The 26,725-nt window shown below is 38.8% G+C and overlaps 1 protein-coding gene across 2 annotated transcripts in view; it reads right to left on the reverse strand.

The window, feature by feature from the left end:
• SESN1 (sestrin 1) overlaps window positions 1-26,725 on the reverse strand; it is an 84,387-nt gene that overhangs the window by 45,566 nt on the left and 12,096 nt on the right. The window contains exon 1 of one of the 2 annotated variants that reach the window (XM_009326400.1): window positions 12,752-12,809. The exons of the other annotated variant lie outside the window; for it this stretch is intronic. The gene's annotated coding sequence lies outside the window, so the exon portion shown is untranslated. Of the gene's footprint in view, window positions 1-12,751; window positions 12,810-26,725 lie in introns of those variants that run through there. 2 annotated transcript variants of the gene reach the window in all.

A 26,725-nucleotide genomic window follows, 5' to 3' on the forward strand; every position in this document is an offset into this window, starting at 1 on the left:
CAAATATCAAAGATGTGAACTGAATGCTGTCCTCTGAATTCTCACCAACAAAAGTGATCAGATGCTTAGAAGAGATGACTGAGAAAGACAGATTGGGAACAGGTAGTAAAGCCAAAACACCACAAAGACATTTGACCTAAGGAGGAGGAGGAGACTGAGAAGAGAAAGGAGATTCTGTAGAGTCTTGACTGTTAGTAGTCTTTAAAACAGGCAGATAAATTTTTCATGCACAGCCTAGATATAATAATTGGTTCTTCCCTGGGACATCTTGATAGATCTAATAGATCTCTTTAGGTCCTTCCCTACCTTCCCTATTCTGCAGTTCTACGAAAACACATTTTAATATAGCTAGCTATCGCACACATAAGGACAAAGAAAATAATCAACATGTACACATGGGAAAATAATTTGGAAAGCACTGTCTCCAAAAAGAACATTGGGAACTGCAGATCAGGCTCCACTGTCCATTTATAGTGTGGTTCAGCTGCCTAGAAGGCTAATTTGATCTAAAACGTATAAAAGTAGGAATATCAGGTAGAACAACCAACCACCTTTCCTGTATACACTATGCTGATCTGACTGTTTAAGAATACGATGACTTTCCTGGTGTCAAAAATTATTTGGAAATACGGGAAGGATTTTTATGGCTCCTGTTTGATTTCATAAAGAAAAGGGGCCTCTTGGTACACAGCTGAAAAACTTCAGTCTAGCCAAATTATCAAAGAGAAAGTTGAGATTTTTTGCATATATGCATACACACCCGTAAGACTTGCTCAGACATCTGAAAAGGAGAAAAAGATTGAAAACAACATCAAGATTTTTCAGATTCATAAGTTAACTCACAGAAAACTACAATGAATGGAAATTGACATTACACAAATGTATCTTGCAGAGATCCCATATCCTAGCAGCAAGAACAATTAAACCCTGAAAGCTCTGAGAAATGGAAATGGTCAGGAAATGGACACCACTGCTTCAATTTTTTACTCAAGATTAGAGATGTTTCAGAAAGCTATATTCAGCTTCTGGGAGAAAAACAAAACTCCATGACCTACACATACAAGAGACCGAATCAGATTATCACAATTCTCTAACCTGGCCTAGCAGCCTAACACTTCTTTCCCTCAGCTATTCTATTAGATGCTTCCTAGTCTATGCATTTTGCAGCAGAAGAGAGCCAGAGGGACTGAATACAAAAGTCACCTGGTGCAGAAATAGGCAGAAAGAATACTGTTTCAGGTACCTCAAAAGCAATAGCCATATAAAAATCATTCCTTAAATTCCACAAAGCAAGAAAGGAGCTTTAAGACTTGGCAAGTAGAAAACTCGAAGGGCCATAGGGAGAGGAAAGATGCAAGGAGAAAAATGAATATAACAGGAGGAAGATGCTTGCTATCCATCAGGGAAGAAATGGTGAGTTGCCTCTTGAAAAGGCTCTGGGCATGAAATATGTGCAAAGAGAAATGAAACTCATCTGCTCCTGAAGACTGGGAAGAAAAAAAATTAAAAAAAAAAAGACATTCCACTTTCCCTAAAGGCTGCCTGACATGTTTCACATTAATTGTACCTGAGGCTTTCTGTTGTCCCTCCATAGACTCAGACTTGCTTGACAAAGCAGTTCGAGTCACTTTGCTTTCAGGGATGTCACAAAAAACAAGCATCCATTTTATTGTTATTGCTGTACTGATTAATCCATGTCTAAACTTACCCTGTACATTACATATAGTCAAGTGTTTACATTTTAATCACTTTACGACCTTTCCCTTCCCTATACTAACAACCAGGAGAAAATTTTCCAATAACAGATTATGTTTCCAAGCGTGGTTATTGTCATAACAATTTAACCTTCAGCCCACCCTAACAACTACTGCTAGAACAAATTCTCCCTTTGGCCAGCAATGCATCAAGTCGTACTCCAAAACGCTGTCAAGGCTGCTACTGGATGCTCAGCAGAAGACTTCAGCAATGTAACTAATTCATGCGACCTGTCTGCTAAAGAAAATTTAAGATTGCTAGTACAGCTGGATCTTTTCTGTGACACCAAAACAGCATCTCTGACATGCTGATAACTCACAGCTCTCAGGCTTAAGGTCTCAATACTTCTGTCACAATGTTGTCACAAAAAATTAGTAATAATGAAATTTTGTATGTCACAATAAATTATAAGTGATTGGAAAACAGAACTCAAGTTAAATATAACTAGTTTTTTAACTTAAGACGTTACTTTAGAAAGGATTCCTGAAAATCTAATAACGAGAAAGATTTATTATGCTGCAAACACACATATGACTCCAGAGTAGCCAAGACAAGATATTTACTCATAATAGAACAGGGGGAACCTTAGGACTTTTCTGCTGTTTTAGAAGATGTGTCAGAGTAAGTCAAGTTAAAAGAGATACAGAATACACTCATACTCTATAGCCTTGAATAAACATGACATTAGAAATATATACTTAGATTATATTTAGATTAGATGCATACCGGAGCTTGGGCAGGAACACTCAGAAAGGAGTCCTAAGGGATTGGAAAGTCCCCAAACAGAAGAATGAAAGGATGTTATATTACAGGGTTGTCAAGCTTTTGGAGACTGCTAAGAGATGCAGGGGAATGCAGTAGGGACACGCAGAGAACAGCAGCCACAGACAGGGTTAAGTGTGGTACGTTAGACAAGAAACTGGCTATGGAAAGAACTTTGTGATTTGGGGCTGAAGTCATGGGCAGGAAAATAACAGGAGATCCTGAATTTCTTCAGAGTGAAAATGTGATTTCATAATACCAGCCAGGCCTATGGTTTTCTTAGATTAATCTCAGTAATAAAATAATTAGGATTTGGAATCTTATGTGTATCTACTATGTGTTTCTATAGGAGTGCTCTATGTCCAGGCACCCATGGAACAGAGGGTGATACGGAAAGGTGCCCTTTAAACAATAGTCCTAGAGCAGCTCAATCCTGAAGTCCCATTTCTGCCTGAATGAAATGTTGAGTTCATGGGACAGAAAGATAAAACCTTGTTCTATATGTGATATGGAAACAACAGAATGTGGAAGAGTTTAGATACGTGAGGAAATAAAAAAAAAAATATAAAAATAAAAGGGATGTGCAGGGAAGAAGAAGAAATTATAATATGGCACTCATTACAGACCTGAATAACGAAGATAAGGAAAATGTCATCAGCAAGGCATACAAGAAAAGAACAAGCTGACTATGTTAAAGCACTTCTGGAGCTGAGCCATCTAACAAACACGGGAAACATTCTGAGAGACAAAATGCTCCACAAAGCATACTGAAACAAAGTGTTTGTTTAGGAGATGGGGGATTTTTCTCAGTGTTGTAAGGTAGGTTCTGCTCCTCTTTTCAATGTTTTGGTTACTTTACAGCCACTTAAACAACTGGCAATTTAATACCATGATCTTCTAAAACTGCAAAGATTATCAAAACCTCTAAAATCCTGATTTTAGATGTTTGTAACATTTTTATTTAACTTCAAATGTCTTATAAACAGTGATTCCTATGCAGAGGAACAATGTGGTATCACTAAAGCAGAAGCCTGAGTGACAGTACAGCCAATGACATTAAAACAGAAACATCGCTTTCTGAAGTATTTTGGAGAATAGCTTTTAATGTAGATATTTAACATTCGCTCATATTTACTGAGCTCCAAGTAAATGTTGTAAACATCTTTTTTTTGTTAAGCTGAAAGTGAAATTTAAAATTTTTGCAAATTTATTACCCAAGGGATGCATTAGCAGCAATACCTCCTTACTGAGCTCGAACTTACCCATATTACAGGAAAGTATTTGTCAGCTGAAAAGGCCAACCAGGAGTTGGTCTGCTTCGGTCAATACTCAATTGTCACATGGAAACTAAGAACATATGCAACCTGCCTAGGAAGAACAACTCTAAAATTTGCAAAACAGTCAGGCTATTGGTTTATTTTTTACCCCAGTATCTGTACCAATATCGACAGTGCATAGCTGTTTCCTAGTCAAACCACCTCAACCAGCCAATATAAAACTCCTGGGAGATCAAATACTCAGTCCTCCAGAATCCAGAGCAGGTTTGACTTTTCTACTTAACATCAAATTCATGTTGCGATGCTGTTATTCTGCAAAACAAACTGACATTTCCTATCTTTCTTCCTAATTCTGAATCCGTAGACAAAGAAGCAGTACCAATAGGCTTGTATTTTAATTGCTGGTGCAAAACTTTTCAGCCTACCATTTGTTGATTCATAATGCTCTGACAGTCCTAGGAAAGGTTGTAACATGTTTATATTTACGATTTTCATATGTAAGTCATATTAAAATAGGGCTTAATTACAACTTAAATTCCTCCTCCTCCCCCTATGATGAAAAGATGCAGTACACAGCTTTCACTGTAGGATAAAGCTGATGAAAGTGATTAAAACAGAACTTGCTGTACAGTTGCTCAGAACCACATTCTTGTTTTCTGCAGTTTCAGCATTTCCAGAATGCCAGGAAGGCATAAATAGACTACAACAATGAAACAGAGCTCCACCAGAGATCTGAGACAAAATACGCAAATACAGGAACTTTCCTTTTCAACTCTTGATAGTCACTGATCCATATAATATCCTACATCAAAAAGTTTAGAAGATATAAGTTGGACATGGGAAAATGCTAAACTTGCCCTAGACTAAAATTTTAGTTTATATTCTCAGAATTTAATCGAACAGTGACTGCGGTGAGGATCACATTTACTATGTAATTGAAAAGAATGTCAGTACTCAAGGGGACAGAATTTAGGTTGCATAAACGACTTCAAACACAAACAGCACCCTGCATAAACTCGCACTAAGCTTCAATCCTGGAAACTGGCACTGCAGCACAATGCTTCTGCTGGTGCCCCGGGGTACAGCGATAACTTTACTCACATGTAGAAGTTTCTTTACACATCACAGACTCTTAAGACTCCAGAAATTCTAGTGAACAGCAACATGCATACCCATTTTCCAACTGTAATGTTCTTCCCCCATTTCAGCTCCACGGGAAACAAAAATCTACCATGTCTATGTGACTAGACTGCAGATTTGTGGACAGAGCCCAGCTTTGCCCTCTTACGCCTTCACCCTCACAACTGATCCGACAGCTCCCTCCTATTCCTAGGCACTGCCCAAAACTGCTGCAAAGTTTTCAGAGGCATGTAACTGCACAAAGGGAAATCCTTCTTTTTAATACCTATATCCCTGACAAATCTGAGTGGTAGTCATGGAAAAAAGAAAAGGCCTCTTGTGTGGTTTAACAGCTCCTGCCAAATATCAAAAGATCTGCTGCAAAGAACAGATAGACTCTCTCCAAGAAAAGGTCGTAACAACCCTTTCCAAGGAAGAGTTAGGGCATACCTATGCAGGTTTTGCACATAATATTGCCTCAGTAATACAAAGCAATACTAATTTAGAAAGAAATACAGGTATAGCTATAAAACTCCCAAATGAAGACATAGTAATGACAAGACAAAAGTGCTTCTATTGCTACAGTTTATAGCTGTGGATAAAATGGAGAAGAATTTGTAGTGTGGAAATTTTAGACTGACAGAAACATTTCTGAGCAGTAGCATTATAAAATAGAAAAAAAGAAAAGCCCTAGAAGGTGCAAAAATACCGAGACTTATCTTGATGCATGGTGATTTCCATGTTCCATTTGATCTACAAGCCAACCAACCAACCCATATTATTGAATCATGAACCTCTTCCTCCCAAATCAAACCATATTCAGTGTTTTCTCCAGCTCTGATTTAGTGACCTCAAACATTAGATTAGTCACTTGTAATCTATCTTTTTGTTTCAAGTCTTTCTTTACTCTTAAGTACATTTACTTTGGAGGATTTTATTCTCTTCCTTCAGTTTTTCAATACAGAGAGGTTACAGCCACCTGTCTGCATAAGTAAAGACAGAGAGGAGGAGGTTTAAGCTACAGTATCTGGAGCTTTTACAGTGACTGAACAAACTGTTTACATATTTTTGCCTTAGTTTCCACTTGAAGCAGAATGGTATAACTCAGTCCAATCCCTCTGTGTAGGAGGCAATTATTTATCAACTTCCTTTTGGCAAGGATTTCTTTCACCTCTTATTTTAAGGCACTGAGGGTACCAAGGTGTTTCCTGCTCAGCCATTTATCACAGCAGGCTTATGATTTAATTTAACAAGAAGCACAAGATAAAAAGTATATCACAGAAAGTGTAATGCCCCACAGTACAGGGAATATAATTCTAATAACCACCAAGACAGGGTTCCAACTCTGAATATTCTCCTACCAAAGCAAGTGCTGTTAAGGCATGTTTAGCCACAGCATTGTACAGACTGCTGGTATATTCAGGAATTACTGTCCTCTCCCCATTCCCCCCAGTTAGCTGTACAGTATTATGAACAAATTACATCTATCCCTACAGAGATAACTGACAGTTTTATATATATGTATACACAAAAACATACATATACACACACACACACAAACACTCCACACCATGTTACTAAAACCAGATTTCTTCTGTCAGGTCTCACCTTCTAACACATGTGTACCTGTTGTTCCAAAAACTAGCCTGAAGAAATTAACTCCTATATGGGTTCCACCTCCATTTCTAGATTAGGATTCTTCATTGTAAGAAACAGTTAGCACGAGCTGATGAAGCTAATACTTTGGTTGAGCTTTGAAATTGGTACTAAGTTCACATTAACTTTGAAGTCACTACAGAGTCGATAAAATCTATTTCTTTATTTAGTTTTTAGTTGCTGACACAACAGATATGTTCCTACTTCCTCCGGGAGACACGTAATTAAATTCCATAATTCATTAAATATTTGTCCTCTGCCTATTCCCTGGGCTGCATGGCGAAAGATCCCAGACAAGCAAGCATAATTGAAGCTAAACATTTCCCTCATCCAAGGATAACATTTTGGCCTCTATCTTCTAAAAGAAATCCAAACTTTTTTTTAAAACTTCACCTTTCCCTTGAAGATTTAAAAGAACTTACTCACAAGAGAACTTCGCACTTTTTTCCCCTCTTAAATTTATCTTTATTATTTGTAAACTACTGCATCCTCTCAGCATAAGGAATTAATCAGTTCTTCTCTGAGCTACCCAACCAATCCACTGTCCACTTTCCCAGCCAAACATCTGTACTTGCCCTCCCCCATCTGCTGTTCTTAACGAGTTCGTTTACCATCTCAATCGCTGCAACTTCCTTTTCAGTTTCACTAGACAATACATTGGTGCTTTCCTGAATGAGGATGCTTTCTGTCTTTTCTATCACTCCACCTTTTCCCCTTCACTAAACTGAGGTGATAAGATGAAACACAAGCAGAGGCTCATCTCCTCCACTTAAAAAGAGAAATCTCTTTTGTTTAATTCTGGGTAACTCATACATGTTAGTTTTTCCAAGATTAAAACTAATATATTAAAAAAATAAGACGACAAATGCAAAGACAAGCCAAGAGCAAGGAGTCCAAGTGTGTGTATATATATACACACATAAAAAATACATGCTACATTTGCTCTAAAGCAGATGAGAGACAAGGCCATTTACAAGCAATGCGAACGCATTCCTACAAACCACTGTAACCATTGTTAAACATTTACTTGGTTTTGCCTGTGTGCAGTGTTACCCAATTGGCCATTTCCATTTTATTTAATAAAGTAAACGTGATGAGATGCTACAGTACCCAATGTTGTCAATTCATGACATATTTTAGTCATATATGTATTGTCCAGGTTATAAAAATGTGTAAATATAAGAATCAAATGAAAAATAAAAACTAATCGGTACTACATGAATCATAGAATCATTTAGGTTGGAAAAGACCTCTAAGATCATCGAGTCCAACTGTTAACCTAACACTGCCAAGTTCACCACTAAACCATGTCCCTCAGCACCACATCTGCACATCTTTTGAATACCTCCAGGGATGGTGATTCCACCACTTCCCTGGGCAGCCTGCGCCAATGCTTGACTACCCTTTCGGTGAAGAAATCTTTCCTAATACCCAATCTAAACCTCCCCTGGTGCAACTTGAGGCCGTTTCCTCTCGTCCTATCACTAGTTACTTGGGAGAAGAGACCGACGCCCACCTCGCTACAACCTCCTTTCAGGTAGTTGTAGAGAGCGATGAGGTCTCCCCTCAGCCTCCTTTTCTCCAGGCTAAACAACCCCAGCTCCCTCAGCAGCTCCTCATAAGACTCGTTCTCCAGACCCCTCACCAGCCTCGTTGCGCTTCTCTGGACACGCTCCAGCACCTCAACGTCCTTCTTGCAGTGAGGGACCCAAAACTGAACACAGTACTCAAGGTGCGGCCTCACCAGTACCGAGTACAGGGGCACGATCACTTCCCTACTCCTGCTGGCCACACTATTTCTGATACAGGCCAGGATGCCATTGGCCTTCTTGGCCGCCTGGGCACACTGCCGGCTCATGTTCAGCCGGCTGTCAACCAGCACCCCCAGGTCCTTTTCCGCCAGGCAGCTTTCCAGCCCCTCTTCCCCAAGCCTGTAGCGCTGCATGGGGTTGTTGTGGCCAAAGTGCAGGACCCAGCACTTGGCCTTGTTGAATCTCATACAGTTGGCCTCAGCCCATTGACCCAGTCTGTCCAGCTTCCTCTGTAGAGCCTTCTTACCCTCACGCAGAATCCTACAGTCTTAAGAACCAGAAGGCAGTAAATAAAACCTACAACTTATTTCTGTAAGTCTCACTGTTTCCGGACGTTGCTGGGAGCCAAGAACGGACCAACGCATCAGACTGAGGAACAGAACCTTCCCAACAGCAGACTCAACAGCTTCAAAACCAAACCACTCTACCTTTTTATCATATTGATTTACATTAAAATGTAAGACTTAAAAGAATTTTCTTAGACTACAGTAAAACAAATTTAAATAATTCCTGGTTTCCTTGCATCTAACGGACACGGCTAAAATCTGAAGTGTATTTCCTGGGAAATTTTTATTATTAGTTGAACGGTGTGCAGGCAAATGGAACTATAAAACTCATATCAATGGTTAAATCCAGATTGACCTGACCCAAACAAGGGTGCTAAACCATTTCTACACAGACTTTCAGTTCTGGTTTGTGTAGGATCCTCTTTTGCCATTACCAGCACATCAGTGCCTTACAGCAGTATGCAAAGTGTCATGAAATTTAGCGACTAGTAGTCCATATTCCTCTCTAACCCTTCTCCCAGGAAGAGGACTGTGTGCGTAATATTTTCTTCTCGTGTAACTTTTGATTTATTTTTTAAATTAGAAGCAAGCTTGATGTGTTCTTTTTTTCCCCCGTAAGTGTAAAAAGAACAGGTGGAAATGTCCTTGAACATACTTGTTTCCCGATGAGCATTTGATTCATAATCTAGAAACACTCACCTGCAAAATGAATAACTCTATGCTTCCCAAGTCCCTTGTATGCCTCAGGAATACAGTTTTCAATCACGGTCTTGGGTTTTGAGCCTTTTGCAATCTAAGCACTCCTTTTACAATGCTAAGCCTTGTGCATCTTTTAAGTATTGGAAATACTTGGTGATCTGACAAAATCCAGAACTGCTCTACAAATCAAAAAGAAAAAAGTGACGAAGTTTTGTTGTTAAAAAGAGACAGATGTCACACTGTTTAGGTCAAATGTGAGGTGACAGCCTCCCTGAGAAAAATCTCACTTTGAGATTTGGGTTGCACTTCTCCCCTCCTCTTTATTTACATCCCTCCCCACCTGAGGACCCAAAACATTGCGGAAAATGGTTCGGATGAACAGTCACAGCTATATGGGCATCCCAGCAACTACGTGGTTTGCTTTTTGTTCCCCACTTCTCATTTCATATATGTAAGCAGAGGACTGAGAAAAAGCATTTGGCCACTAACAACCCTCCTTGGGACACCTTCAACAAGGTAAATCCTGTTAACAGGCACTTTACTCAGTGTCCCCTCATTTACATTTTTGACCCTTGCCCTTTTTCTTTCTACTTGCAAGTGCAATCCTCCCCCTCTCCCAGCAGTGTGGCTCACTACAGTTTTTCTGTGTTTTTGAGGGAGGGCTACTCCTATGTTTGGGATAAAGGCCCAGTCATCCCTTAGTTAGTGCCGTCAGGAACAGCAACCAATACCAAAGGCCCAGAGAACAGCATAAGGTAGAAGTTTCACAGCCCACTTGCCTTGCTAACGCACTCCTTGCTTGCCTCCAGCAATCTGCCACTCAGACTGAACCAGAGGTGGGGCAGTGCATTTAATACCCTTCCAAAAACCTCTCCCAATTTGTATCTAGTTGCCAGAACCAATATAAGCTACTGGCAGCCATACTAGCCTATAAAAATAAAGTTTCAAAGTTTAGCTGTGCCTTATTTAAAGAAAAAAAAAAAAGGCCATCTCATTTTGCTTGCAACCTACCACCCAGTAATGACACTGAAAGCTCTTCATTCTTTCGTATGAGGAGGAAACAGAGAAATACTGTTCCCATTCTCTACACTACTGATTTTAATACTGTGTCATACCACTCCTTCACAATTCTATTCCAACCTGACAGTCTGTTTAGTTTAAATATTTTCCACCCTTCTGGTCATCCTTGCCCCACTTCTCCATTTGCTGCTCTTGTTATTCTATACTTTTTTTTTTTAACTAGAATACATCTTGGATTAATTGTTATGATGTTTCTTTATTTCATTCTTTGTCTCCTATTTGGCCAAGAATAGGACAGATCTATTGTAATTTCACTGTTTCTGAGTAGTAAACACAGAGCACAGCCCACCACAGTATGTAAAACAAGAATTTGCTTCCCCTTGCATGCATGTCTTGCACTTGTCAGTACGGAATGCCATCTGCTATCCAATCACACTTTCTGAAGCTCTCTGCTACCAGCTTCCAGTTTTACTAACCAACTTAGTATCAACAAGTATTTTAGGAGGTTAAGAGAGCGTCACTTAAGATAACAAAGTAAGAACTCTGAGAATTTCCTCACTAGCTTTTTTTCCCCCCTTGGAGAAAGTCGGGACTCAGGACTTCCTACAGCTTACAAAAGAAAAATAGGTGTGGGGAAAGCAGACAGACAAGCCCTTTTCTTTAGCAGCTCTTCAGCAACCTCTGCATCAGTGAACAAGCTTCCCTCCTTCACACTATTAATTACACTAATTTAAAAATATTCCAGTCACTATTATTGAAGTGAACATAAAAGAAATTAGGTTGCTACCTCTCCCATTCCTATCCAACAGGAAAAAGGCTTTCTCTACAGCAAAAGCCACCTTTGCTTGTTATATAGCTTATAACTAACAAAAAAAAAAAATTAAGAGATCAGCAGTACCATTCTCATTCCACTCCCCCATTTGCAGCTGTTGAATTACTTTTTTTTTCCCCCTATTTTTTTACCTTCTGAGGAAGGCTTTTCTCAGCCACTTTTCTGGGTTAAGAATTTAAACAAACAAAATATACTTGTGCATCAGAGAATATAAAATATCTTTTGCTGATAATTCCTCCATAAGTGCAGGTGTTATTTCTTCATCACTTCACTCCAAAGAGCAAGAAATTTTAATGGGATAATGTGAAAGCTTGTGAAAGCTTATAAAACCATCATTGAGGGTGCAAAGATTTAAGAATGGAATATTTAAAGTTGGTTAAGTAACACCAAAAATGTAGCAAGGCTAGTCTTTTGAAAAACTTGAAACGTTAAATCTATATAGATAAGGAAAATATAGGTGCTTATTCAAAAGCTGATTGGCAATTTAAGTATTACCAACTACTGACTTTATCCATATTTAAACATACCAGTAGCAAAAACAAGCATTTAAAGAGCTTTCTGGTAGTCAGCTTCTCTTGCCTTTAATCTTCCCTCTGATCCATTTCCCTTCTCATTCTCCCATGTATCTTTGCCTCTTCCTCCTGAAGGCAGTAACCCCTATAGTCAATATTCCTGTATTCAGTGCTTGTCCAAACCCTTGTTACTTGATAGAAACACACACAAGGTCCTGCTTCACAAACTTCTGGTTCTGTATGCATCTCATCTGAACCACAACAAAAGTCATATGTATTTTCTATATAATTTTCTTCCCTTGATTTTTTTTTTTTTTTTGAGCAGAAGTAGGTTAATGAGTTCTGATGCATTCAGTTATGCCAGATACTTACTCAGGAACGTTCACTGCAGCTGATCAAATCTCTCATTCAGTTATGGTCTGAAGTTATTTTACATAGGACTTCACAACGTTTTAAGTCCTTAACTTTAAAAAAAATCCAAGAAAATTCCAGATCTATTTAAATTGATTTAAATGAAAAAAAAGAAGCCATCACTTACTAAAACACGATCAGGAATAGTAACTTGATATTTACAAAACAATGAAAGACATTAATGCAAGTGTAAACAAAATTTTACAGAGCAGACATAAAAACAGCTTCAAAAGAATAACTGCTTTCAGTATAAGTCAGTACATTATAAAATCTGAAAAACAGCTTTCAGCTCTAGTTAAGATGCAAGAAAGTTCTTCAATATCATATATACCCAGTCAGAAAAATACAAACAACAGATCTAGACAACTCTCACAGCCCTCTTTGTACTCAGGAGAGAAAAAAAACAAAACAAAACACACAACCCCCCTCCCCAAACCCCTAAATTCATCCCACTCATTTAGCTCAAGTATTACAGCCCTTCCAAAGAGGTTAACTGTGTTTGCTCGAGTTTATTTGAATATTAAATGCAAGATAAAATATCTCTAGATGAAATGTAAAAGATTGTATCTTATTTTTAGGAAATAAACAGATTCCAGAGGTGTGTTCCCACCCAGCCAATCCCGAGGCTGTCGTGCAGCTCTGCCACCTCTCCAAGCCCAATCACAGCTCCGAAGGGAAACTTGTTTTGCTGTTTGTCTCGGCAGTGCTGATGATGAATGGCTGCTTCAGGGGAAGAGATCAAGCTGTGTGGTAAATCTATTTGTTCCATCTGCTTTTCTATTTTAAACAGCTGCAGTGATCAGCCTGGCACCCTACATTAAGTACATGTGAATTTCATAAGAGAAAACATTTATGTAAGTGAAAACATGGCTTAGATTTGTCCTCCCATTCTCAAACTGAACACTGGAACTTCTGCAAGCAGCTGTGGAAATTTACTATTGTTTTGTATCTACCTTCCAGAAAAGGTATGGTCTAACATAGCTTGATTTTACAGCTTTTAGAAGGTCAGCTTTGCAGTCATAGCAGATTTTAAGATGATGGCATTCTCCACCTTCCTGCTGCTAGCCCCACTTTGCAATATGACTTGTAAGATGGCAGGAGAAGTAATATGCAAGCAGAGTATGTTTATTAGAATATGCCCTTCAAATATACAAAGGCCTAACATGCAAGCCTTACTTATCCTGCAATTGTGCTAGCATAAGGTATGCCAATCTAGCCTGGCTCCAAAGGTCACCATTTTAAAGGAATGCTTTACAAAAAAGCTCATTACCGATTTCTAAGCTGAAGAGATTGGCAAACATACCAAGACAAGCAATGGGGTTTTTTTTGTTTTGTTTTCAAAGACCATTCTTGACTTAAGTTAAGCCCAAGCTTTCTGGCCAGATCCCAGTTTGGCCAAATCCTGCTTTCCCTTATACTTTCAGTATGTTGTTCTTTGTATCCTGACATACTGCGCAGCACTGCTGCGTTCTGCTAAACAGCTTCCTCACTTCTCAAAGCTAGCTACATTTCAATGGCCAGGGAAAAAAAGCTTAGTATCTTGGTAAGATTATCTACCCTACGCCCAAATTCAAATGTTTTAGGATTCTAAGGGCGGAAAATGCAAGCACTTGTGGATGCAAAGACTGTAAAACAGTTACGTTCACCTCCTTCGATTACTCATGCTCTATTTCTCTCCCGCAACTTAAATTCAGTTTCTTTGAAAGTTTGAACATGTTTAGCCACTTCTAAATTAAAGCAAATTAAAAGCAAAGTGAAATGGCAATAAAATAAAATGAAAAGGCAAATAGCAGCACTGTAGGTTGCCTGCTCACAGTATCAAAAGAACTTATTACATCTCTTAGGTGAGATAATTTCTATCTTATTCCATCTATATATAATTTTCTTCATATTAATATGTTATGCTATAGAAGTTTTCTAAAGTGCAGTAGTGTATAAAAGTTAACTGGAAGTACTGCAACTTCAACTAAACACATCTCTAACTTTATCCTAGCAGCTTTTCACATAACTTAAAATTACTGTAAAGTTCTATGACTGTATTTCCATTTTACAGATAAGCAAACTGAAATGGGGCTATAACTCATCCAAGATCACACAGCAAATCGAAGAGTGGCAGGGCCAGGAACAGAACTCATCTGTACTCCCAGGCCAATCCCAGAACTGTTACGGCCGTTTCAACATTACTAAAGAAGCAGAAGGTACATTTTGGGAGAAATGCCAGAGGAAGATTTCTTAGTAAGGAGTCTTGAGAAGTCAGACAGAACACTCGCGTGCCAAGTCCTTGAGAGATCAAAGTCTCGATTATATTTCCGTCCCCTCCTTACAACAAACCAACACATAAAGTACTTCTCAACAGAAGGACACATGAATGCGAATGTAACACCAAGTTGACAAAAGCTTCAGAAGTTAAGATACAATCTTAAAGGCTACCTACAATAGCTTTGATTAGCAGAATTTGAAGCTGACAAGTTCATAGAGTCACTGTAAAACTTTGCAAATACGATGACTGAACAACAAAAATCACAATCTCGGTGTTAATCTCTCAGGAAGAAATCAAAATTATTTTATTAGAGAATTGTCTGTTTATACAGTTTATATTACTTCATAAGTTTCATTTTAGAGAAGATTTTAATCTTTAAATCAGTTTTAAGATTGTTAGAGAAATTTAGCACCTTTAAGAAGAATTCCAGGACAGGGATTGTCATCTTCTGTGTTCAGACAGACCGAAACTGGAAATTTTGAATAATATTCTAATGGTAACACAACACACAGTTCAGTCAGTTTTCTTTTGGTTCACAAGCACTGGAAAAACAGTGCAAAAAACCTCTGCACTAGCATCTTGAAAAAGACATGTCAAAGTAACCTAGAAGGAAAAAAAAAAATACATACTACTACACTTACCTGCTTTCAGCTCTTAGAGCTGTATCTTAGATTTATGCAGATGCTACTAAATTGTCATACTCTGTCAAGGAGCTGCCACACTAAGTTGTGACTTCCCACAGGCTGACAGTTTTTCTTTCATTTGGGATTTCAGACAGTTAAACATTGTTTGCTTTATTTCCTCACACCCCACCACGTCTTGCCTCAGCAGTACCTTCTATTACGCTGTCATGCGTCAGAGGGATGCATTACTGCAGCCCCGCATTCTGCATGATGCAAGTATGTGCAATCTGGAAGGACTGTTATTGATACAGGCCCAGTATGGTATGTGCTTTATAGGCACACAAAGTTAGACAGATCCTGTCTGTACAGTCAATACAGAAATCAATAGCTTCATGTAGTAAGTACCAGTGGAACTGAACAGATGTTTAAGAAACAATGTGTTGATTTCATGACACATCAGTTGGCAGCATGAGATACTGTAAAAAAATAGTAAGATGATGGCAAAGTTGTAAGCAAGAGCAATGAGAAGACTTGATGACAGACTAGAGAAGGGAAAGGCTGAAAGGAGTTCAGTTTAGGATATGCTAACTATGGTAGTCATCAAGTGCAGTCCTGAATTTGATCTACGCACAGACAGCTGAGACAGAAAATGGAACCTGCAAATCAGACAAGAGAGATGGTCTACCTCAAAGAAAACTAATAGGGCAAACATTGATGAGTTCGACGGTGTAGAACAAGTGTAAAAAAGCTACAACAATAATACACTGCAAGTTTAATTAACATGGACATAGAGAATTGCACAAAAATGCTACAGTTAAAAATCTGTAGGTAGCCTAGGCATAAAGACATTTATTGAATGGATTTTACCATTCATGTTGCTTTAATTTCCAGATTCTGCTAGTCTAACATTTGCAGGTTCCAGTCTACCCTTACGATCGCTGGCTATAGAGCTTAGTGAAATGATCGATTGCTAACTGCCAAGTATTCTTGTGCCTTAGCAGGACATATGCTACTTCATTCCAATAATACGATTTTATTTGGCAGTTAGTACAAAAATAGGCATTAGGACTGTGATTGACTACTTGGTTGCCTCAACAATCTAACACTGAATGAACTTCTTTCTCCCTGCCATTTGGTAATCAGACTATTAAAAGGCAAAAAGGCTTCAAAAACTTTTTCTACAGAAATCTGTATATTCCACAGTGCACTTTTCAAGGACGAGAACACCAAACAATCAGCCAGAGGTGCCTCAATTCTAAAGCAACATTTATTGTGCTACTATTAGCTATTCTTTTTCCTCATACCTTCCCTACTGCCCCATATGAAACACTCACACAAAGCCCTAACTTACTGAAAAATACTGCTTAGTTTTGAATATGTTCTCAAAGCTTTATGTTCTCACAAACTTCTATGGAGTATGGAATTTTCCCTTCCCTAAGTGTACCAGTGAAGTGGAGATAACACGCTTGAGAAAAATCTTCCTAACTTCACAAGCTACTGTGTTGATCCCCCTCACCAACCTGTACCTCTCTTTCCCACGCCAGAAATGGTAACTAGACTTCATCTCTTGCTTCAGCTCTGTCTTCACAGAAGAAAGCAAGTTGCATGCATTACAATCCCTGCTTAGTTCTGAGCACTGCTCCACCAGCACCACTGGACAAGGCTCCAAACTCACCTGAAGCAGTGAGCCCAAAAGCCTCTGTCCTCCAAGAGGCTGGATCTTGAGCCAGAGGTGCAAACTGATAGACTGTCATTAACTGAAAACCACATCTCAAATTCTTCTACCCTAAGAAGGAAGACAAGAAATGACTAGAAGCAATGGGATTGTCAGAGCTTGGACCATCTCCTCCTTCCATGAAAGCCTAATACCAGAGTTAAGTGTCCATTTTCCCCTTCAGCTTATAACGTAATTCTTCTAAAAGTTAAAGCTTACAAACCAGCACTTGGACAATGTAAACTGTAGGAGCCCAAAGAGCTTGTTACTCTTTCTCTAATCTCTGCTATTCCTGGACTCTGTTTGGTCCAGGCACAGGTCTAACTAAACTCACCCAAGCCTCTATAAATCACCTCTTTCCCAACCAACTAGGTCTAATAACCCAGAAGGCCCAGCTGAGTAAGATCTTAGGCCCACAATGGAACAAGCCACTGTGGGATAGATAAATTGAATATACGTACATCGTTTAGGCTGGGGAGGTTCCCAGAATTCCAGCTGGGAGAAATCAAGCACTAGCAGTGGATCATTACACAAGCACAGTCTCACTAGATTCCACTTTGCACAAACTACTGCTTTCCCTGGTTCCACGCGCTAGGTGTAATAATCCACAATAAAGAACTGAGTGGCATCCTCCTTTCAAGGACACCGATAACTTAATCTTAAAAGGAAAGCTACTGTTTTTGTTTTCCTTTGTTTTGCTTGCTTATTTCTCCATTTAATATTTTGAAGATTAAAACTTCACAGAAGAGGGAAGGAATCACTGCGAAGGAAACCTGCTAACCTGACAACGAGCCAACCTTCAGTTTTATGCTAGCTATTCCAGAGACAGAAAAACAAACAAAAAGCCCCACACCATTTTGAAGTTCCATATTTATAACTCTAGGCTTCTGACATTTATAAAAGCTTTTACAACTAGGAGGTCACTAAACAGTCACCCCAGGAATTGTGTAACTAATTCATGTCACTTGAGGGGGGGGGGAGAACTATTAGCCCAGTCTCGTGGGAAAACAGGGAAAGAAGTGGCCATTGTCTGCCATCTTTTTTAATCTGACACCAATAGATTAAACCAATAATTGTCTACAGTATCACTTGATGTTTGGCATTTGCTACATTTCCTTCCCTTCCAAAATCTTTTAAGAAAAATTTTTGAAGTTGATGGAATATATGCCTTAGCATGCAGGCATGCTTTAACACAGAAGGCAAAGTAAATGTTAGTAAGAGCTGTTACCACAATAAGTTTACACAACTGCAAACAATCAATTTACCAGTCTTGTGAGTTAAATCTTGTCACTTCAGCCACAGCAACTGACAGTACACTCCCTGCTTGACATGTTTTATACAGCAAATCAGACAAGCCAGTTTTTACAGATGAGCTACTCAGAACAGAAGTTCATGGTAATTTAGTTCACATGCAGTCATGTGAAGTTACCCTAAAATCAGAAAGCCTGAGTATGAAGGGAAGCATTGCAGCATACCCTGTGAGTTCAGACACAGAGAAAGACTCGGCTGCTCTTCAGGTTGCAGATTTGCACAGTACTGTTCACAGAACCTCTGGTGTCTCAGGATGCTTGTGGCCATCCACTATGAACAAGATTCAACTGCACACAGATCTGTGTTTGAATGAAGTTCTACTGAACAGAGTTGAAGCAGTGTCACTAGAGAGGCATGTATTTCATCTCCTATTGTTTGATATAATTAGGGGATGGGGAAACAAGAAGGCCTCTGCACATTTAATGTATGCTATTATGTCATCTAGTTGCATGTTTGCTAGAGGCTTACTTCATTTGGCCTGAATATAAACTTGGAAGAACTTCAGGTTCTTTTAATGGTAATGATCTAGTTCCTGTACAGTACAGTCAAGTGAAAAAGCTTGGCATGGGAAAACTTAAATAGCAACAAGAGTACACATTTTTCCTCAAGAAGAAGTTAAGCTTCACCCTGTATTAAACTCAGCACAGCGTACAGTACTTGTTGACACTGTTTTGCTCTTCCTCCAGACTGTCCTGCTGGTTCTGTAACCCTATTTCAGCCACTTAGCTGCAGTAGTGCAGGTTACACGCATCTTGTTGCACTTGGGTTTTGAAAGCAAGTTGCAAGTCAACCTGAAACCAATTATTTCCTTTCCAGGTGCCAAACTGTACTACGAAGTCTTATATAAACAACACTGGTATTTTAAAGAACTGTTCTTCTTTTCCTTTTATGGAAACTTCTAGATCAGAACATTTTTCTCCGAAACCAAAGATAAATAAAGACAGAACTCAAAAAATATTCAAGAGACACCCAGTTCTGGTTCAAACCTCCGCTAAGAGCTTGTAGAGTCATTCAAGTATAAAGGAAGAATGAACCTACAGTGCCCTCAAGTGTGAGGGGATGTGAAGTGTTAAGAAGTCTGGAGATCTACTGGGAAGAGAAAAGCTCTCAAGCCTTCAGAAAGGACCCTCAGTGAAGAAAAACATGCTTACTTGTACCATGGAGAAAAAAAATGTCCTTATGCATTATGGACAGACTATGTACTATGAACAGGTGCAAGAAACAAATGACAAAACACCTCTGCTTTCAACTGCCTTTTCAAATGCTTGTGAGCTGGAAGTTTCGTGTTTATTCTCACCACAGGAACACAACAAAGGCAGTTTAGTGTAGAAGCCTTTAAACAGTATTTAAAGGAAGAAGTATCTTAGTGGAAGGTCAAATTTTACTCTTTAGAGACAAGTCCAATGATATTCAAGACAACACCACTTCCTCAGTGCCTGAATCTCTTAGCGAAGATCACGCTTCAGGAACACAAAAGTTATATTTATTATAGTTATACAAAAATTGAGGAGGGCAATGCACCTTAACTAGCTTTCACAAAAATCTGCAAGTCAGGTGGGAAGCCACCTAAATTAGCCAACAGGGAGCACCGAAGACAGGAGCGCATCTTCAGTCTCATCTCTCACTGTGCTAGAGCTTTCTGCCCACCACCGAAAGGCACCTGCATTTATTCAAGACCACAATCTCAAACCCAGAGACTTGCTCTCTCACCTCAGCGGTTAGATCACTTAAACAAGATAGAGGCCAAGTTCAAGTTATTAATAAGCCTGTGGTGATATCAGCTTCTCCTCCCTAAACAAAGTTAAGCTATTTAACGATGGCAACACTGTCAGCACTTCCAACAGCACTAGTCCTGCTTTACATGCAATCCTTAAGGTGTTCACTGGCCCAGAAATGAGAGCAAAAGCTAGTCCAATTCTCTCATCTTGGGAGCCTAGGCATGTAAGAGGCATGACTTTGAATCACCTCAGGCAGAAAAGGTGCTGAACCTAGAGTCCTCACTCTTTGGGAATGCTCTAACCACTAAGCTATTACTCAGGAGTGGGAGGGGTAGCTCTGGTTTGTTTTGTGCAAAGCCCATCTGATAGGTCTTCAATAAACATGCTCTGAGAACACCATGTTCTGCGAGCTCTGAAAGGAGACAGAGGAAAACATTTAATCTCTGGCTCCAGAATGAGCTTGAGCATAGGTGTGGAACTATTGCCCACTTTCAAAACTGAAACACTCTTACGCATGGCTGAACATTTGATGAGGTTCTGCCTAGCTGCTCACTGATTTACGTGCAGGGTTAGAAGGATCCTGAGTTTTGAAGCTCTGAGTTGCAGCATAAATACAAACTTTCTGAACTTAGCTACAGTCTTTGGGCTGCAGAATTGTCTTTCAGCGACTTAGTGAAAACCAGGACCTTTGTCTTGCTGAATAATTATCATACAGGACAGAGGAATCCCCATGTTGCTGACCATAAGTGACACAAATCTTGAGACCTTATTCCATTTTAAAAAAAAAACCCTGTACTATAAAAACATCAAGTTTGAAAAGCAAAGCATTCTGATGCTAGGAACTACCAGAAGTTGAGTCTACCTAGATGATTCCAACTTTCAAGTTTACATTCTACTATAGGGAAAACTTTTTTCTGCTAGGGTTACCTCTTCCTACAGTGCCATCTGTTGCAGTTATTGTTACTGTGAGTTATGTATCACAATCAAAGCAGGGACAAACCAGTCAATGAAAATACTACATAGTAAGCTCTCTCACCATCATGATCTAAATGTATGCCAAGTATCTGAATTACCATTCAAATCATCTGTAGCAGGCTATCCAATTCATACCCAGAGCTGTAAGAAGTATTGTATGTATTGCATATGAAAATGCCTCAAAGATATAAGCTGTATAACTCCTTCAGTTACATACATATAGTAAGGGAGTTAAAACAATTTATAGAATCATAGAATCACTTAGGTTGGAAAAGACCTTTAAGATCATCGAGTCCAACTGTTAACCTAACACTGCCAAGTTCACCACTAAACCATGTCCCTCAGCACCACATCTACACATCTTTTGAATACCTCCAGGGATGGTGACTCCACCACTTCCCTGGGCAGCCTGCTCCAATGCTTGACAACCCTCTCGGTGAAGAAATTTTTCCTAATACCCAATCTAAACCTCCCCTGGTGCAAATCAAGGCAAGGACAACAAATACACCAACATACTCGAAACCCGAAAGGTGGCCGCACAAGCAAACACGTCTAATTTTTTCAAATAAATATCAGTTGGTCTAATGAAAAGGTAAAACCTCTTTATAAGAAAATCTTGCCTCTCTTATGCTGAGCACAGCAGCAGATTCTAAGCTTATCTGGAATCTTTACACCCAGTGACCTAGGAGCATAGAGACACTATAGAAAAAGAGTTTATTAATTTTTACATTGGATTTAAATACCTAGAAATTAGATTTAAAATAATAATACACCTTTAAATGGGAATTTCTCATTTCTTTGTCCCGATAAGGTGACTAGAACATTCCTATGTCTGCTATCACAGACAGACACAAGGGAAAGGTCTTCCCTTTCATACCTTAAGGTCTCAATTTCTAAAGTTTAAATGAAGTGTGTAGTCAGCAAAACAGAAGGTCATGGAAGAAGTGGTTACTAGCCTTTTAAATTTGACACTTTCTATGAAGAACTGAGAATGGGGTCAAACATTTACATGTGACAGTCTTTTCAAGGGGAAGCAAAAAATCATGTCAGTGGGCTAAGGGTCAGAAATTTCCTATCACTCATTGGTAAGTTAGGCAATGTTTACTGATCTTTAACAAACAGCACCTCAACAGAACTTGACTGAAGAACAGAAGTTTATAGTGTAAAGCCAAAGATGAATGTTCTGCAGACAGAAAAAATACCTCTCAGTAATCTGAAGGATGCTCACAGCCAGCCAAACGTGCCTCTGAGAGCAATGTTTTATTTCAGGAGCGTGTAATCTCCTGTGCCATGACGTAGAGTCAAGATAATTCAAAACTTTTAAAGGCAAAACCGTATTAATTCCAATCAGTCATGAAATCTATTATCCTCACACTTTTTTTTTTACCTGTATGCCTCCACCCTAGCCTTTTAAACTAAGCTGCCCTTTTCTCATGTTTGTACTAAGAATTTAATTAATTTCAATTACTACACCTTAAAAATTTTGAAGCATCTTGACTGAAATTCTGACACTGAAATCAACTGCAATTTTCTACAGGCTTTAGTGGGCCAGGATTTCTCATTCTCTCTAAACAGAGTTATTTTAGCTTGTCAAAATATTTATTTTCCCACATAAATTTCTATTCCTCAGTATATCAGCATTAAATGAAGTACCCTTGGGTGGATCCCATCCAGCCCCATAGACTTGTGTGTGTCTAAGTGATGTAATCTGAAGAGTATTTTCATCTGACTAAGACGCCACAAGCCACAATGCTTCCCCCCCCCCCTTCAGTAATTAGAAATACCACCTATGTTCTGATGCATTAGAGCCTGGTAGTAAAACTTCGGGGATACATGCAGTCTGTTGGGTCATTGCTACAGCCAGGGTTGAACTAAGTAGAGCACCCTTCCAGCTAGAGGAAGCCTTGCCATCAAGTCATACAGCAGGAGAGAAGCTAAAATGCAGCAGAGCAGCCAGAAAGTTTCACTGTGCAGGGTCCCTTTTAGCATGACGGAGCAAGTCCTTTGTAATAGACCACAGTCACAGAGCAAATAATCTAGTTTCTTCTAGCAAGCATGGACTTCCAATGACAAAGAATTATCTTTTCCACTATCCTTCTTTATAATAGTGGATACTTAACAGTATTTAAATAGATTTTTCCAAAACTCAGCCTGGACAATGCAGTAGTTTTACTCTGCTTGTAATAGAAAAAAAAAAGTAGCAAACAGCAACACTACCACATGATTTTACTTTACAGATAATATAGTTCAGCAGAAAAATTGATTTTATTCTAGAGACAACCTAAACACATTCATTGGTAAAGTTTTGTTTAATATGAGCTAAAAAGTCTCAAAAGATTAAATGTCAGCCCTCTCCCCCAATTAGAATCTACTCTTTTGTGATATCTCAACTTAGAAAATTAGTTAGTTGCCATATGCTAATTTAAAATTCTTCATTGGTAAGCTCATAATTAAAGTTAGGAGTTATTCACCTAAGTTCTCTGACAATTTCATTTCCCTCCTTTACTAGATCCTTCAGAAAAAGAAAACACTGATTATGGCTATTATTTTCTCCTAGTACCTATCCTAGTATTTTCTGATTAGATCAGGGAAAGTCTACACCATGGCCAGCAGCAGAAGACACCATCATACATACTCAGAAGACTGATTTCCTTCACAAACCTCGGCTTTTTGATCCCAGCGGTTTCAACTACTAAAATGTCACTGTAGTTGGGTAGGGTTGTTGTTTTTTTTTTTTTAGTATGTGGGAATGCATGTCTCCTGTGTTTAGAAGAGGTGAATTCTTGCTGTATGTACGTTCTTTCATTTTTGTTTTTTAAAGACATATTGATGCAAAGCCTTGATTAACATACACTACAGAGATCAAATTTGGTAAGTTTCAGTTTAAGATAAATTCCTTATAAAACTGAGATACTGAAAATCAGGAATTAAAATAGAAATAGGCATGCAACTTGAATATAGTGGTGAACATTCATAACTAATATATGAAGTGCTGCAACGATCTGGTTCACCTGCTATCACATGCTCCTCTTTTCCCTTCCCCACACCTGTATCACTCATCATTGCTTTCATATCTAGGTAGAGAAGTCAGTCAGTTACAATTATATCCTTTTTAAAGAAAACTAGTAAGATATCATCACCAACAAAAAATACGCCCCATCTCAAGAAGCTGTCAGGTTACTATTCTGTAACCAAAAATAGCATGAGACAATAAGTTAAGGACAAAAGTTTCATTTTTCAAGAGTTTTAGAATAATAGATCTCAATTCACAGTGATGTTACTTCAAACAAATCAAAAACTGGAAATAAAACATGAGACATGAAGTCTCCCCCAAGTGTTCCTTCAAATTCATTACATCTTTCTGCAGCGAGTGCATCAGATTCAGTTCATTGAGATCACCTACAGGTTAAAACAAATCTGTGTAAGAAAAAAAAGGATATGGATATTATCCAAAGAAAATGGTTCACTCCAGTACAGATAGGGATCTAAAAAACTGCTACTCCTGTCTCCAAGAAGCCTGGCAGAGCTGAACTGTAGCAGGTTGTCATCTCAAGACTGCTACCTGCTATCAAACCCTTTCCATGTGGAATTCTGTGAAGCATGCTCAAGTGAGCAAGAGTTTACTTTAGCTAATTTAACTGCAAGCACTGGCATGGACTTTATCTATTTACTGCTATGGTAACTGGCACACCTGGTAGCCCACAATCAGTGAGCCAATTTGGTCCTGAAAACACTGCAGCTGCATTCGTATGACATTACATTTAACCTCCTAGGCCCTGCTAAAAGGTACACCACCACACAAATAGAGATACTGTGCTTCCAGGCTCAATATGGCACATCCAAAACCTCCTTCCTACATCTCTCTAATCACAACGTAACTTCTCAGATTAAAAGACAACTTGTGACTATCAGCTTGGCAACAGTGATCACAAACCTTATGGCCACAAAAGGTCCAGGAAACCTGAAACCTGTAAGAGGAAACACACAACTGTTCATAATAAAAGGAAGTACTAATAAAGTTTTGAAATGGAATCCTGCAGCAAGGTATCAAGATGCTTTTGGACAAACCAACCATCACACAGCCTCAATCCTGCAAACATGTATGCTTCACTTTACCACACGTGAGCAGTCCTGTTAATTCAGGGCTGCTCTCAGTAACAACATTAAGCAGTTGTGAATTTTTTCAGGATAATGTCAGAATTGTCTGTTGTACACAACATTTTTAATGAAGTACCTGCTGGTTTATTTTTCATCCATAATTCTTTGATCATCAGATGGTAATAATGTAACTACCCTCAGTAAACAGTTCCCACTGCAAATGTGACAGTAGGTGGCCAAAATACTACTGCTAAGGCAACAAATACTCCAGTTCAAAATTAAAATCTTCAGGAAAAAAGATTGTATATTATAATATACATTATAATGACAGTATCCCCTTTACAATACTCTCCTGCAGATGACTCTGGATTTCCAACTCAGAGCATACTCTGTGAAGAGTCATTATACTATGTAAGTGAAGGAAAGCAACTGCCACAAGGACATAATAGCCACTTCTCTTCTATGTTTGCTTATAATAATCAGATTGTTGCAGCAGAATATTATACAGCATGCTGGTTCAATTCTTTATTCATTCTAACCTTCAGAATTGTTAAGAATTCCCATAACTTCTTAGAACAAGCTTCCCCTTGCCATCTCAAAGTCTCAGGGTTCAATACTTCCCAAACAGAGCTCAATATTCAGAAGCACAAACTACATAAGAGGTACCACTCATTTTGAAGAGAAAGTAGTTTACAGATTCTATTATCCACATTAAGACTGTCTTAATCTAAGAGATGGAGTGTTTGATTTCAGTGAGCATCAGAATCTACTGTTGCACCAGATAAAGGAATCATGTCTCAAATGAGGCTATTAAATTATATTATCCCTGGCTTCTGTTACTTACAGAAGGAGAAGATATTTCACATAATTTTATCCCTAGTAAAATCCCTCCATGCTATTTCAAAATGAAATAAATAATGCTTGGCTTAAGAATTTAGAGTTAGTTCTTTGTTAGATTGCCTGCCTCTTACCGTATTGTATATAATTAATAACAACTTACAGCACTTGCTCTTTCCAATTTGATTTCCATTTACTTTTCTTGGAAGTTTTGGACAACAAAGGAACTCAGTGCTTTTTACAAGTCCTACCTAGTTGGATTGTCTACTCTGCTGTTTGTAAACAAATATTCAAGTATTACATAGAGGAAACATTTAAAGGTTAGTATTCATTTTTCTGCTGAAGTTATGAAAACACTGATGTGATGATACAGTTTTGTATGTTTGTTTCTGTTACGGAATCAAGAAGGTATCTCCTTATAGCTGCCTAAACCAACTATGTATAAAGAAAAAAAAATCTGAGTTTTTTTGTAATACAATTCAAGTACAGTCTTTTGGAAAAATTATATCATACTCAGTGTCCTAACAGAACTGGCATCAGATGAACTACTTTCACCATCAGCAAGTGACAGAGGATCTGCCTCTGTTCGAAATTTGTTCAGCTCTAGACAGCAAGGTAGAGCAAAGGCCACTATGAAATCCTGTGCTCGACCCTTATTGAAACATCGTAAGACCTTATATTACAGTCTGCACTAGCGCAACCAAGATGAGACTGTTACTTCCAAGGGGCTAACTCACAGCATATTTACTTGGCAAATCTAGAAAATGTTTTGTAGTAACCCAATCTTTCTCTCTAGCCCACCCCTCCACAATAACAAGCTATTTAGCAAGTGCACTGAGACAAGTTTTAAGCCATTCCAGACAGTGCCAAGTAGCAGCATGGCCAGACAGATTTCTGCTTTGGCTGGACCAGACAGGTTATATTAGCAAAGCATGACCTGGGGTAAGTTTGCACCAAAGCCATAGCTTCAGCACAAAGTAGTAGACTTTCACTGAAACATACTGCTTTGGCCCTCCCACACCAGCATCCCTGAATAAAGTGCAAACAT

This window comes from Pygoscelis adeliae, unplaced genomic scaffold (genome assembly GCF_000699105.1).
Source record: "Pygoscelis adeliae isolate BGI_AS28 unplaced genomic scaffold, ASM69910v1 Scaffold206, whole genome shotgun sequence".
Lineage (NCBI taxonomy): Eukaryota > Metazoa > Chordata > Aves > Sphenisciformes > Spheniscidae > Pygoscelis > Pygoscelis adeliae.